We start from the raw sequence: 16478 nt of genomic DNA, 5'->3' as shown, positions 1-16478 counted from the left end.
TTTAAAGGTAACGGTAAAGAGACCCCTGACCGTTAGGTCCAGTCGTGACCGACTCTGGGGTTGCGGCGCTCATCTCGCTTTAGTGGCCGAGGGAGCCGGCGTACAGCTTCTGGGTCATGTGGCCAACATGACTAAGTCACTTCTGGCGAACCAGAGCAGCGCACAGAAATGCCGTTTACCTTCCTGCTGGAGCGGTACCTATTTATCTACTTGCACTTTGACATGCTTTCAAACTGCTAGGTTGGTAGGAGCAGGGACCGAGCAATGGGAGCTCACCCCATCGCGGGGATTTGAACCGCTGACCTTCTGATCAGCAAGCCCTAGGCTCTGTGGTTTAACCCACAGTGCCATCTGTGTCCCTACTGTAAATTTAAATTTGCACAATTAAAGTGGATTAAACCATTCTCGTGCTCTGGCATAACAAATGCATTTTTTTAAAAAAACCTACAGATTTTTTTTGCAGTTTGGAAAGTGACAGGGAAATGCATGAGGTGTGGTGAATGAATGATGAATGGGAGGATGTTTAAGAAGCCCATAAGGAAATCAGGATGAATGCAGAACAAATGTTCCTTATCATCTTAAGTTCCCCACTAACAAATCACAATGAATGCTGAATAAAGACTAGACATAGTCTAATGTCCACATAAACTGGAAGCAAACCAGGATGAATGCTGAATAAAGAGGACATCTGAAGGAGGCTACAACCCATCAAAGCAACACAAAAGAGGGCAAAGAGCCCATTCATAGTTGTAATAGGGATAGACAAGCACCAATGTTCTATGCATGTGTTTCTACACATGTGTAACTGAAATAACGTCATAATGCTTCCTCCACTTCCATCCCTTTCCTCTGGTCTTTCTCTGTCCTGGGCTAGTTCAGTGTTAATAAAGTACATTAAGTGTAGGCAAGGCCAGAGAAGCGCTTCACCAAAGGCACGGGGAAAATGTATTCCATTTGCCTCCACTGCTGGAGTCTCATATATCACATTGCAGGGATAGCCAAGCCAAGGCAACTCAGGAAATGCTTTAAGATCCATTTGATGTTCAAGGAAAGAGAAAGAAAATTCCTGATCTTTATCAGCTCTGGGGAAGGAGGCAAGCACAAAAACAGGAGGGGGAGAGCTTTTAGAGTCAGAGTCTATAATTAGCAACCCATCAGATGTGAAATTTGTCTTTCTACTCATTAAAATGAAGACATTTGTTTTGAGATGGATGTTTTGTTGCTGCTTTGCTCCAGTGGCATATCCACATCCAGTCTTGAGGACTGTAATATTCTCACAACTTTTCTGTCCAACAAACATTTTAAACAACTTCTCCAAATGGAGTTGCTCCAAGGCATTTTGGTGGGAAACATCTAAATGGTACTCCTTTCCTAGGGACAGATGAAACTGTCATTTTTCGTTTCTCTTGTTTTCCCAGTCTTAAAGTTTGCCACATTTCCAAATCAGTTTGCAGCAAAAAAAAAAAAGTCCTCATAAATATTTGCCAGACTTTTTAGTGTGCTGCATTTCTCCTAATATACACAATTTAGATGCAATTTTGCCTGATACACACATTTTTGAAAGCAATGTTCCTAATAAATAATTTTTTATGATATAATCAGCAATAGATGCATATTTATTGCTTACTTTCCCCTAATATATGAATTTTGTACATTTCTGTGGTTGGAGAACCACATCATAAAATTTAGAAAGGTGTAAATTTGGAAACATATTTGCATTTTGCTTCACATATAGTTTTAAAAAGTGCAAATGTGGGAGGTTTGTATTAAAAATGGAACCAAATCCCACCCCCGCCCCAATCCCTCCTCTCCCCTCCTTCTAATTCACATGTGGCCTAATCTATATGTTTTCCAGCTAAAGTCCCAATTGAAATGAAAGGGGGCTTTCACTTATTTCAGTGGTGTCAATAGATTGTGCCCTGTGTGTCTGATTAGAATGCTGCCTTTAAGGGTACCCACAAGGGACAAGCTGTGTCACTTTGCCTTGCAGCAGAATTGCCCATTCCTCTCTGCTGTTACTCCTCTAGCATTCTTTTGCTTTACACCACCCAGAGGGATCTTTAGACATGGATTCCACTGGTAACAGGTTTCACTAGTAATAGGAATGAAATTGACTTAACACGGAGAGACATCTATCCATTCAGCAACAATACTGTCATGAACCTTAAGGCATGACTGTTAAGATTTCTGTTGATAAGAAGCAGCCTTCCTTATGAAGGGAAATAAGATGCAGTTCCCTCCGAGTCCATATGTTCTGACTCCTTTAGGGATGGCTGACACAATGGGGTGGCCCGTTGCAGGAATCAGCCTAATACCAGGGTCAGACTCTTTGTTCACATAGTTCAGAATTGTCTACTCTGATTATGGCTAGCTATTCTCTGGAGTATCAGACAGTCTCCCATCACCTCCAATATAATCCTTATAAATTGGAGATACTAGGAACAGAACCTGAGACCTAGCTCAGTGGCAGAGCATTGGTTTGCATGCAGAAGGCCTCAGCTTCAATATCCTGGAAGGGCTAGTCCTATGAACTTCTACATGCAGAGCAATTGCTTTAACACTGAGCTATGTCCCTTCCCAGCGTGAAATAAATCCTGGTTTTGCAATCTGTTGGAAACTGCAAAAATATCAGTGTGTGTGGTTGTCACATAATGGGACATGGCCAATGAGTTGAATTTGTCTAGGCCTGCCGTAAGGTGTACTTGATTGTTATTAAAGGATAGATCCTTCTATCTTCTCAGGATCAGGCTTCACCTTAGTTGGAAGGGCCATCAGCTGGTGTTGAACATTTGAAGAGCCTGCTAGGGTAGTATTCTATTCTCACAATAGCCCATCAATTGCCTGTGAGAAACAGAGAAGCAGGATTCGCACACAGGTACACTTCCCCCTCCTGTGGTTTCGAACAACTGGTACCAGGGATTCTTGGAAAAGAAGAAACCTGAATTGCACACTCAAATCAGTGGGGGGGTGTTCCCCTCACATCAATTCTTGCTCAAAACCACAGCTTTTTGAGCCAGGTGCACATCCATTTTAATGGAGATGATAGGAATGGGAAAGATTTCTAGGTTAGTAGCTGAAAAACATGTTCATAATGAGTGAAGTAATTGAATAAATGCTGACAATTTGATGTGGAAAATGCATAATCAGCTAGCTCTACAAGACGGTTGAGTTATACTTTTCCTGCTTCCTTCCTGCTTTCCTTCCACTTTCTCTCTCTCTCTCTCTGCACTGGGATGAACATTTATTCTCTACTGAGCAGGTGATCTGCTCAGCTAAAAAGCAGCCAGGGGCGGGGAGGGAGGAGAAACCTGGATATTTATACAGACACACAGACACACACACTTCCCTCCAGTGTTCATGCGCCAGTTCCCAAATAATTGACCCAGTTATGAATATATTCTGTGCACATCATGGGAGTGTGTGTGTGTGTGTACACACACACACACAAATACAACAAACCCCCCCCCCAGCTCAACATCCTCCCTAGTTTTTAGGTGAAATCCAGTGGAATGCCTTGTCCACAAACTGGCAGATTGGGTGGCGGAAGGTGGGGAGAAGCCATTCAAACTCTTTTCACACAGTACTAATATTTCAGATCCCATACTTTTGAAACCAGAAGCAATCACTCAGGCAATCAATGGTTAACAGCACCTATGGGGATGCTTATTCACCCAGTGATCCTGAAGCTGTGTACCACAGAGAACCTGGATGCTCTACATGCGTGAAAAAGCACATGTTTTGCATGAAGAGGGACCCAAGTTCAATCCTTGGCATCTCCAGTTTGGGAATATGCCTCTCTGGAACCCTGGAAGACCCTGGTCAGTGTAGGCCATGCTGAGATAGATAGATGGGCCTGTGGTCTGGCTCAGTATAAGGAAGCTTCTCATGTTCCTAAATGATTTACTAACATCTGAATTAAGGCTGGTCTGTTTGTGTGTTTCATTCCCATATTTTTGTCCTAATCTTCATCCATGGAGCTAGGGTAGCATACATGATATTGTTATAAGTTTGTGGGTGCCAGAGTTCCTCGGTTTAGTAAATGTTATAAATTAATCAACGCTTGAATTAGAATATATGCAATATAAATTGTAATGTAAGAGTCAAAGTAGGGGTGAGCACTGTTGGAGAGAAGACACACTAGGTGGGTAAGGTGGGTATAATCTTTTTTCTAATTTTTGATTGTAAGTTTGTGTAGTGGCCCTATCTTCCTTCCTTTCTTTCTGTATATGTATATGAATGTTGGAATTTCCTTGTTTGTAAATAAAAACTAAAAACTAAATACAGTGGTACCTCGGGTTACATACGCTTCAGGTTCCATATGCTTCAGGCTACATACGCTTCAGGTTACAGACTCCACTAACCCAGAAATAGTACCTCGGGTTAAGAACTTTGCTTCAGGATGAGAACAGAAATCGTGCTCCAGTGGCGCAGCGGCAGCAGGAGGCCCCATTAGCTAAAGTGGTGCTTCAGGTTAAGAACAGTTTCAGGTTAAGAACAGACCTCCGGAATGAATTAAGTACTTAACCCGAGGTACCACTGTAAATCAATGCTTGGAGAGTTAAACTGGAAGTCAGTCTCTTAATAGCTAGACTCAGTTTCCTGTGTTCAGTAGAACATTTGAGAGATGGGCCATTAACAGAAAACAAAGGCAGGGAGATGGGGCCATCAGCAAAGCAAAGACACAAAGCTGGAGAGAGGTTGAGCAATTGCTGATCCCAGGCTGAATCCCAGGCTGCAATGATGGGAGAAGTAATAATAATAATAATAATAATAATAATATTTTTTTTATTTATACCCCGCCCTTCCCGGTTCAGAAAACCGGGCTCAGGGTGGCTAGTAAGACCCTCTTGGGATGTTAATGCTGTGAACCCCTCCATCATAGGTTCAGGTTGTATATATATGTAAATAAACCAGATAGGATAAAGATACCACAATCTCTATTGTGCTTCATTTCCAAAGGAAATATGAACCCTGGGTGAACGCCTGGACCACTGGGATCTCATACTGTTCAGAGACTGGGTTGCTGTGCAAAACTATGTAAGGCCTCACAAAAGTTTTATTTTCACAACAGTCCTTGGATTAGGCTGAGAGATAATTAGAGGCCTGAAGTTACCAACAAAGCTTCTAAGCCACATAAGGGTTTGTTCTATTTGGGGGGGGGGGGGGAGATTTACCATGAAATGGGTGGGTTGCAGCACTCTGTGCTGTTGGCGAGGTAGCAAGGTTTCCTCACTTCCCTTTTAATTCACTTTAAAATCAAGTTAAAGAAAAGCTGTCAATGCCACAGCAGGATCGAAGCCCTGTCTGCTGCCGTCACCCTTTCTCCCTAGAAATGATGCTACAAGGAGAAAAGAGTGCTGGCGGGGCTGTGGGGCAGATCCGCCATCGTGATTGTATGGAAAGAAGGAGGGAGAGGTGGGGAAGTTTCACTGCTGCTACAGTAAGTCATGCTCCCAAAACATTTCAGGACTGGAATCACAGCTCACTAAAGAAGAGATGAATGGAATGGTCTATTTCTAGTCTACCTTAGTTTCACATGAATTAATTCATTAAGTTCATCTAATCATGATTCTGCATCAAACTACCAATTTAAAAAACCCAACCTGCATGCAAATTTGCATTTTGCATTTTTTTAAAAAATGACGTGCACACTTTTCTATGCCTTACCAACAGATATGCATTTGCAGTTTTTTGGGGGGAGGCATCATAAAGTACAAATTTTTGTTTGCATTTTACTGTAAAATACAGAGTTTTGTTTGCATTTCTGTACTTTTTCCAACCAGAAATGTGCAGAAACTTAAGGATAGCTACATTCCTATCCATGTATTACAGTGGAAAGTGAAAATCAGGCTAGTTCAATTTCTTTAAATGCTGAGCGGAAGAAAACTTTTGAGGGTTCCTACCTGAAACTAGGCACTGAGACAGCCATAAATAGGGTGGTGAATGCAGGCAGCTCTTTTGACTCATGTCTACAACTGCTAGCTTTAGGCTCCATGTGTGCTATATATTTTTAACAGTGTCATACCACTTTAAATAGGCATGGCTCCCACAGAATCCTGCAAACAGTAGTTTAAGGATACTGAGAACTCTTCTTGTTGTTGTTTAGTTGTTTAGTCGTGTCCGACTCTTCGTGACCCCATGGACCCGAGCACGCCAGGCACTCCTGTCTTTCACTGCCTCCCGCAGTTTAGTCAAACTCATGCTGGTAGCTTCGAGAACACTGTCCAACCATCTCGTCCTCTGTCGGTCCCTTCTTCTTGAGCCCTCCATCTTTTCCAACATCAGGGTCTTTTCCAGGGAGTCTTCTCTTCTCATGAGGTGGCCCAAGTATTGGAGCCTCAGCTTCATGATCTGTCCTTCCAGTGAGCACTCAAGGCTGATTTCCTTCAGAATGGATATGTTTGATCTCCTTGCAGTCCACGGGACTCTCAAGAGTCTCCTCCAGCACCATAATTCAAAAGCATCCATTCTTCGGCAATCAGCCTTCCTTATGGTCCAGCTCTCACTTCCATACATCACTACTGGGAAAACCATAGCTTTTACTATACGGAACTCTTAGGAGATCTCTAATCCATTCACATGTTCAAGTGGTTGAACAGTCAATCCATCTTCCCAGGGAATTTGGGATGGTCAACCCAATTTGGAAATGCTGGGAAGTGAACCTGGGAACTTCTACATGCAAAGCAGATGCTCTACCACTGAGCTATGTCTCCTTCTGGGAACATGGGAAGCTGCCTTATACTGAGTTAGACCTCCATGTAGCTCAGTATTGTCTACAGTGATTGACAGTGCTTCCCAGGGTGGCTGTTGTTATGATTATATGTATCTATACTCTGCTTTTCCCCCCAACAGGGACTCAAGATGACTTACAGATAAAATAAGAACAGCTAAAAACATAGAGGGAAAACAATAATTTAAAAAATATTAAACATTAATATAATTAAAACTATATATAAAAATCTATTAAGAACACACAGAGAATCACAACAGAAACAGCATGGCATCAGCCCACTCATTAAAAGCAGTTCCTAAAAACCTGTTGGAACAAAAGAGTCTTAAGTTGCTGATGGAAGGACAAGGAGGGAGCCAGTCTAACTGCTCTAGGGAGGGAATTCCAAAGTCTGGGAGCAGCCTGGAGATGCCAGGGAGTGAACATGGGCTGTTTTGCATGCAAAGCAGATGCCCCACACTACTGAGGTACCATTTTTCTCCAAATACTAGTGATGTAGGAAGGAAGGTGGAAAAATGGGGAAGAGAGAATATATTGCTCAGGACTGGCTCAAGGTATTTTGCTGCTTGAAGTGAAAGACAAAACATCACTCCCTTGCCATGTTCCAGATACAGAAGCCAAGCCGTGGTTGAACAATCTTACTTCAACATGATGGAATCGTGTCTTCCACCACATCTGATGTGGCATGAGAAACTAATCCAAAGTTTATAGGCTACCGTTTAGAACAAACAAACTCTGCATGCCTCAGTAGTATATGTTGGCAGATAGCATACGTTTCCTAAGAAACGTTCCCAAGAACCAGATGCAGAAAACTGTGGACAACAAATGCTTTGTTTCGCATCCCTGTGGATCTGCAAATCAAATAGGAACATTGAGAATACTGAGGCAGACCAGGCAGATTTCTGCTTTATAAAGCAAGGGTAGGAGAACTTTTACAGATTGAGCACCACATTCCCTTCTGGTCAACTTTCCATGGGCCATATGCTAGTGGTTTGTGGGGCAACAAATGTAATGTTTTTGTTTGCACAGTGTGCTTGTTTCTACGCACAACACATACACTCTTCTCTATCCTCGATCCAGACAAACATGAAGTATTCTCAGAGTTCAAGGACACATTCTACCCAGTCCACAATACTCAGGGTGTGAAGCAGGGCCATGAGAAAAGTGTGTCTAGGGAGAGTTCTAAGGACCAGATTGAGAGCTCTGGAGGACTGCATTCAGCAGCCAGGCCTGAGTTTTCCCATGTCTGCTCCAAGACAACCTGCAAAACCCAGGCCATCAATTCAGTGAAGTGGGCATGCCTCAATATTTGGGTTGGGGACGACGACATGAAAATGTATTTGTCTGAGAATGACAATCGGTCAGGATTTAGAGTGTGTGGGCTTTTCCTCAAACAAATTCTGTTCTTTGGTGATGACTGAAGCATTAATTTCCAGATCGGCTATAGGGTAGTGGTGGAGGAGGGGAATGATGAATGTAAAACACAAATAAAAAGAGTTATTTTTCCTTGTCTTGTAACTTGCCTGTCGCTCTGTGTATGAGAGTGTATTGCATGGCAACTGCATTCACACTTCTCTATAATAAAAGATTATAGCAGATGGGCCCACTATTAAAGTCTATCCCCGTATTTGCATATTTATTATTCATGCCAAGATGGTACTAAGTGCACACCGGGAAGAAACACAGCCGATGCAAACACAGTCGTTGAGATTAATGAAGAGAGGGAAAGGGGTGTAAAACTAGAGTTCCCAAACGATTAGGTTAACAGTCTTTTAAATCAGCATCAAGGCATCAAGGTAATTCCATGTCACACACTGTACAAGGTCAGAAACTGGCAGAGGGAAGAAGAGAAGACTTCTTTAAGTGACGAGTGGGAATCTCTTCTGGTTGCTGGACCTCACAACATTTTTGTAGTGCTGGAAAAGGAAAAGAGCAATCAAAGATGATCAAGGGACTGGACCAAGTTCACAATGGCGAAAGGCTCAATACTTAGAGCATTTTTTTTTTCTTTAACAGGGGGAAGGTGAGAAAGTGGGGATACGAAAGATGTGTATAAAATTATGCATGGTGTGGGTAAAGTGGATAGAGACCAGTTTATTTCCCTTTCTCATAATACTAGAACCGCAGCGGGGTCATCTAATGAAGATTAATATTGGAAGGTTTAGGACAGACAAAAGGAACACTACTTCAGACAGCACCTAATTAAACTGTGTAATTCTCTATCAGTGATGGTTGCCAGCTTGGATGCCTTTAAAAGGAGATTAGATAAATTTATGTAGGATAAAGCCGTCAATGGCTGCTGGTCATTATGGCTAAATGTTATCTCCAGTATCAAAGGTGATAGGCCTCAGGAAAACAGTTGCAGGGGAACAAAAGTAAAAGGGATCAATTGAATCTTGTTTATGGGTTTTCCATAAACATCTGTGTGGTCACTGTGACTTTGACTTGATTTCAGTAAAGCTTTTCAGTAAAGTTCTGCATAGTATTATTGCAGAGAAACTGGTAAAGTGTGGGGTGGATGAGGTTACTGCTAGGTGGATTTGTAGCTGGTTGACTAAGCGAACCCAAAGACTACTCACTAATAGTTCCTTGTCACTCTGGAAAAAAAGTGACAAATGGGGTTCCACATGGTTCAATCCTTTATAAACTGCTTGGGTGAAGGAATTGAGGGGATGTTCAGCAGATGACACCAAACTGGTAGCTAATGCCACAGAAGACAGACTCAGGATTCAAGATGACCTTAACAGATTGAAGAACTGGGCCCAAACTAACAAAATGAATTTTAATAGGAAAAAATGTAAGCTTCTACAAAGAACCAGCCACACAAATATAAGATGGGGCTTGCCAGTAGTGAAAAGGATTTAGGGGTCTTAGTAGACCACAAGCTTAACAGAATGATGCAGCAACAAAAAAGCAAATGCTATTCTAGCCTGCATCAGCAGAAGTCTAGTGTTCAGATCAAGGGAAGTCCTAGTATCACTCTTTTCTGCCTTGGTCAGACCACACCTGGCATACTGTGTCCAGTTCTAGGTATCACAGTTTAAGAAGGCTATTGACAAGCTGGAACATGTGCAGAGGTTGGTGACCAAGAGGATCATGGGTCTGGAAGCCCAAGCCTTATGAGGAATAGTTGAGGGAGTTGGGCATGTTTAGAATGGAAAAGAGAAGCTATGACAGCTATCTTCAAGTATCTAAAGGGCTGTCACATGGGAGATGGAGCAAACTTGAAGGTAAGATTCGAACCAATGGATTGAATTACAGATAGGTAGCCGTGTTGGTCTGCCATAGTCAAAACAAAACAAAATCCTTCCAGTAGCACCTTAAAGACCAACTAAGTTAGTTCTTGGTATGAGCTTTTGTGTGCATGCACACTTCTTCAGATAGTGTGGTATCTGAAGAAGTGTGCATGCACACGAAAGCTCATACCAAGAACTAACTTAGTTGGTCTTTAAGGTGCTACTGGAAGCAATGGATTGAAGTTACGATAAAAGAGATTCTGACTAAACATCAGGAAGAACTTTCTGATGGTAAGAGCTGCTCAACAGAGGAATGGACTCCCTTGGGAGGTAGTGGACTCTCCTTTGGTGGTTTTTAAGCAGAGGTTGGTTGGCTATCTATCATGGATGCTTTTATTGAGATGTCAGCAGGAAGTTGACTAGATTACCCTCAGGGTTCCTTCCAACTCTGCAGTTCTATGATGCTATGAATTCCAAAATTTAAGGTAGACAGGAACCTGGCTAAAAGTTGAATCCAGTAGAAATGTGAGCCACTAGCACTAGCGCTTGGTCACTTCTCAACCCCTCCTCTAGATCAGTCCCCCTGCCCTGTGAGAGACAGAAATAGTACAGAAACACACACTTTACTTTTCCAGGTGATCTATGTAAAAGTTGGATCTGGCTGAAATAATCTCAGCCTTAAAAAGCACATAGAGATAGAAGAGGAAATGGGAAAGAGTGTCAGTCTTCCAACTTCCTCCTTCAGCTCTGTTACATGCTTACCACACTCAAGTTTAATGAAGGGCAAGACATCAGACTTTTTCTCTACAGCTCTCATATGGCTATAGAGGCAGGAGGGGGGAGGCCCAGAGATTTCATGAGTGCCAAGGAAAACCTCAAGGGTGCCACTGAGCCCATGAGACCACATTGACGACCTCTGCAAGGCCCCTCATCTGGCAAATCTCCAGTATGGGCTTATGCCCTAAGGCACTTAACTTTGTCTGGGTTGTAATCAAAATAAACCAGAAAATCTTAATACTGTACCTCATCTCAAATGTTCTGCTTGTTTTCTACCACTTGCTCTGCAAAATTATTTTGTTCTTAGGAATTATTCTAACATTCTCATTTGAGAATTCTGCTTCTCGAATTCTCCCCCAAGGATTTTCAATACCAGCAGATCATTTCCCACCAGTTATTTATTCAAAACCACCTCCATGAAGCACTTCTTCACATCAGAATCAGTTCTTCCATCTCCCCTTGACTGGTGAGATTGAAGGAAATGTTTGAGTAAATACATTTATAGCTGCAAAAATTAAACTAAGGCAATGTCAAGTACATAACAATCTTTAAAAAGAAAATGTCCTCATTTCCTTCCATGCCTTGCTTGCAGATATATATACACATATATATATGAGAGAACCAAGGGTGTCTTCTTAAACTTTGGTAATTTTCACTTTCTCTGGAATCCTGGTCATGGTTTGCATTGCACTAGTTTCAACTTGCAATCACATTTGTTCTATTACATCAAACCTATTAAGGCACCAGCTCCTTTCTGATAAAATAAACACTCCAGTATATTTTACTGGCTAGGAGGTAAGGTGGGGGGAACGTCTCTGTTTAAATATTACTATGGTTAGAAGAGGACAAGTACAGGAGCAATCAGTGGCCCACATTAAAAGAATAACTTATTAGCGACTGCGTCCAAAGCTAGGCTGGGTGTCAGTTCTTGGAGTCGGGTAAAGCAAACTGTGGTCCAAGGGCCACAGGGAAATTTCATGCAGGTGACAAGGAGACGATATATGCAGGAGAGGGAAATGTCAGAAATAGGGAAGGGAAATAATTAGCAGTTGAAAATAAAACCTGAAAGTATGTTGTTGTTGCTTAGCTGCTTTCCTCAAAGAGAGACATACAAGCACAATGTAAACACTACAAACAATTTACAACAAACTCACCAATTGCTAAAACTGCCAATTTTGGCTTGCCATTATACAAATCTATGGTGCGACTATACTTGAAATACTGGACACTGTTTTAGTCACCTCATCTCACTTCAATTAAAAAAAAAGGATATTGTGGACCTGGGAAAGATTCAGAAAAGGTTCGAGGGGATGGAACTCCCCAAGAAGGGAAGGTTACAACATTTGGGGCTCGTTGTTGTTGTTGTTTTTTAAAAAAGGTGTGTAAAAAAAATAGAGGTGTTTAAATGATGCCTGGCAGAGCAGTAGCTACGGGGGTGGGGAAGGCTTTCTAGATGTGGGGGGGGGGGGATTTGTTTGTAGGGTGTGTGTGCCAAACTGAGTCTTTGACCTAGTTGAAATTAATCATCATCATCATCATTTTTATTTATACCCCGCCCTCGCCGGCCAAAACCAGGCTCAGAGCGGCTAACATCAAATGTGTAACACATTAACATAAAATCAGGCAATCAATTAAAATACATCCTAAAATCAGATCTGGATCAGAAAAAAATCCGCAGTAAAGCCTATTTTTGCCCTGATGCATGATATGGATGAAGTTGGATAGAGAGAAGCTTTTCCTCACCGCCCTTCTCTCATAATACTGGAACTTTAAACTGAGTGTTGGAAGATTCAGAAACTCGTATAACAGCTGGATATGCTATACAGTGATACCTCAGGTTAAGAACTTAATCTGTTCCGGAGGTCCATTCTTAACCTGAAACTGTTCTTAACCTGAAGCACCCCTTTAGCTAATGGGGCATCCCGCTGCCACCACGTGATTTCTGTTCTCATCCCGAAGCAAAGTTCTTAACCCGAGGTACTATTTCTGGGTTAGTGGAGTCTGTAACCTGAAGCGTCTGTAACCCGAGGTACCACTCTACCAGCTTTAACCTGTAAAATGCACTCCTAGTAGTCATTGAGGCTACCTGAACTTTAAGTGATAGAGATGGACCCGCAAGCAGCCTCAAACTATAAACTAGTTCTAGGCATAAGAGGCAGCAAGGAAGAAAGGTTGAGTTGTCCAAGGTGGGTGAACAGGAGAATGTCAGGCATCTGGTGGTAGTGGAGCTAGACAAGCAAAGGTCCCAGCCATGGAAGTGTTGGGATAACAAAGCAGAGAGATAAAGGAAGAGAAGGCATGGGGCAGGTGGGGGCTGCATGTAGGAATGAGAAGTTGCCATGGTCAGAGCCAGTATTTTTGTTAGGGGGGCACAGGCCTTTTGTTAGGTGGGGGCAGAACCTCAGTTAGCTATCTATTTTTATTGATTTTCATTGATTTAGAGGGGGCAGCTACCCCTCTCTGCCCTCCCCCTTGGCTAAGCCCATGGATGTTGCTGTATCTGAGAGCAGACAGGAAGCAGATTTAAGAAGGGGGTATTCCATGCTAAGATGCACCAAGAGAGTGGATAATTTTTGCACCAGAGTTCTCAATGGGTGTGGGTTCTAAAACGTAGAACTGAGTGTGAAAGACTTTTGGATAATTCACTACATCATAAGGGTTGCCTCCAACTTAAACTCTACTCAGAATAGATCCACATTAATTTCAACAGTTCTGAGTTCTAACATAGGATGCAACCTTTAATAACTATGTTATTAGAGCAATTTAGCTCTTTAATGAATAGGGAAGGCTTGCTTTGCTAATGTTTTCCAAACGAAGCATAGTTATTTCTCCCAGCTGTTGCTGAGTTTGGATTATCACTTGACATTAATTATGAAAAATTATAAAGACATGCAGTGGTGACAAATACTCAAATGGTCACGTGGCCTTCCATGGTTTTATGCTTTTGTGGCCTTTTCTTAATTTGTGCTTTTCCCTTAGCCACATGCTGATGGTACACAGCATAATCTGCTAGTAACAGCATCAAATTATTTAGCATGCCTAGCCAATGTCTGAAAAAAATTCAATTCAGCTGACGGCTTTGGATACAAGTCTTCTCTGGGGTGGATCTAAACTTGCTGAGGTCAATAGAATAACTTTGCTAGCTTGGTGGAAAATTGTGGGAGGAATTGTAATCGCAACAATGAAAAAATAACACAAAAGTCTATCATGATTGTGCATGGTAGAGAAGAATCTGTTGCTGCTTTTGTTTTCCCATTTTAGAAGAAAAATAGGTAAACTTTGTGTGTGTGAAAAAGATAAACAATATTCCTTTCCAGCCTGATCCTACATATGTAACTAGCCGTCCTGAGTGTAATAGGAATGGCACTATTTAGGTTCATAATAAGCTGCCTTCTATCAGGTCAGACTATGTGTTCATCTAGTTTTAAAAGATCAGATAGTCGGTGACAGGGAATAGCCCTTGTGTGGAACCATAAAAAAGCTGCCATCACTCAGAGTAGACACCGGGGAAAAGAATACACACCTAGGAATAAATCTCACTGAACTCAATACATATTTAAAATGTGATTTGTCATGCATCTTTTTCAAGACCTAGAGATTAACATAGTAACTGACTCGCCCATGCCTACCCATGGGTGCATTTGAATATAACGATAAAATATGGCTATTATTATGTGAGTGAACCTAGGTGAGTTTTGGGCTCGTGCATTTCCCTTCCTTGGCCCCCAATCAATCATGGCTGTGAAGAGGAGGGGAAGGTTTTCCTTCAGTTTGCAATAAACAGTGATTGAACTGTGATGGGCTAAGATCAGTCTTAACTGCGGCCTAGCCATCTCCAAAATGTGGATTATGAAGTGGCTTATTGCAATAAATGGTAGTTAAAATTAATCACAGTTTAGGATTTGGACATAACACTAGACTTTAGTTAACTGAAGAAGAAAAGCTTCCTACTCACCTTCTCACAGGCAGGCAGAGGAAGAGGGCAGAATCTAAAACATAGTTTAGTGTTACATCTGAACTCTGCCAATGGCAATCCCCATAAATTTGTCCCATTTAACTCTCAGCAGACCATGGAGCAAGATGAAAGAGAAGCTAAGGTGGCTCTAATCAGTGACAAGTCTAACTGGAAGATTTTATAGGTGTAAAATACAACACTCACACCACTCTGGCCTGCCAGTTAAGAATCTCATCTGCTGTTCTAGCTAGTTTCCCTCTAATTCCAACCTGAGGTTAAGTTCTGCATCCCTGCCTGATATCCCTCAGGTTCAAAACATAACAGCAGTTTAAGAAGAAGGTATTATTATGTACCACTATTATGTACCACTATTTCTGTATGTTGTAGAAAGTAGTTAGTGTACCCTTTCCTCCTTAACCTCATAGCCTCTGGCTCCAAAGCACTTGGTGTCACTGTGATATGAGGTAGGAGATTCCAAAAGTGCCAGGCTGTACAGCTACAGTGCCTCCTCCCTGCATTCTCAGCTGTGCAAAGTGTTTTCACAGTTGTAAATGTGTTAGAACAGCTGTGAAAAGTAGATGCACTTACTGTTAGGTGTAGAGACCATTATGCAGGCTGTATGTATTCCATCTGATGCCCATAAATATTCAGAGATAGTCTAGCCATGGTTATCCATGCCCCAACTGCCTGGTTGGATTACTGCAAGGCTATATGGAGCTTCCTTTGAAGACTGTTCAGAAGCTCCAGTTAGCACAGAATGTTGCAAACAGAATTTTAATAGGTAAAACTCGTTTGGTCACATCTCACTCCATCTAGAAGAGCTTCACTGGTTCCTGTTTGCTTAAGAACACAATTCAAAGTGCCCAGTTGAAACTCTAAATGGCTTTGGATCTCAGTACATGAATTAGTAGGGACGCGGGTGGCGCTGTGGGTTAAACCACACAGCCTAGGACTTGCCGATCAGAAGGTCAGTGGTTCGAATCCCCGCGACGGGGTGAGCTCCCGTTGCTCAGTCCCTGATCCTGCCAACCTAGCAGTTCGAAAGCATGTCGTAGTACAAGTAGATAAATAGGTACCATTCTGGCGGGAAGGTAAATGGTGTTTCTGTGCGCTGCTCTGGTTTGCCAGAAATGGCTTAGTCATGCTGGCCACATGACCCGGAAGCTGTCTGCAGACAAACGCCAGCTCCCTCGGCCTGTAGAGCGAGATGAGCGCACAATCCCAGAGTCGGTCACGACTGGACCTAATGGTCAGGGGTCCCTTTACCTTTACATTTACATGAATTAGTGCCAACTTCCATATCAGCCTGCCCAAACCTTTAGGCCATTTGCCAATGCTCTTCTTCAAGCACCTTCACCAGTAGAGGTGAGGCCAGGTTAGGTAGGCTGGACCCACCTTTAGGCAGAGCAAAGCAACTGATTCAAGCAGCAAATATTGGAGGTGAGGAGTGGAGGACAGAGCTGCATTTGTTAGGTTGTCTGCCCTTGTCTGCCCAGCATCTCCAAAGTTAGGATGCTGCCCTTAGATACAGTGGAGAGCTTCATCTTGTTGCCAGTGTTGATGAAGTACCGTACTTTTCCATGTATAAGACTAGGTTCCTCCCCTTAAAAATCATGCTAAAAAGTAAGGGTCGTCTTATACATGGGTAGTGCATAGGGTGGACGTTTGATTGGTTGCTGTCATGGCTGTCAGTGGATATTGTGCATGTTATTGGTTGCTGCGTCAATGTTGTTGATTGCCCAATGCTGCAGCAATTGGGCAGGTGATCTGGTGCTTCTGC

The 16478-nt window shown here is 42.4% G+C and overlaps 1 long non-coding RNA gene across 1 annotated transcript in view; it reads left to right on the top strand.

Moving 5' to 3' along the window:
- The first annotated feature begins 4317 nt into the window (after nucleotides 1–4317).
- The window catches only part of LOC309361908, a 212947-nt gene continuing 200786 nt past the window's right edge, over nucleotides 4318–16478 (top strand). Inside the window, exon 1 of the long non-coding RNA XR_014164692.1 lies at nucleotides 4318–4530. This is a non-coding gene — a long non-coding RNA (uncharacterized lncRNA). The remainder of the gene's footprint in view (nucleotides 4531–16478) is intronic.

Source organism: Podarcis melisellensis, assembly GCF_964234715.1.
Source record: "Podarcis melisellensis genome assembly, chromosome: Z".
NCBI classification, from domain to species: Eukaryota; Metazoa; Chordata; class Lepidosauria; order Squamata; family Lacertidae; genus Podarcis; species Podarcis melisellensis.
The sequence above is the reverse complement of the archived record's forward strand: the minus strand, read 5'-3'. Positions and strand labels throughout refer to the sequence as shown.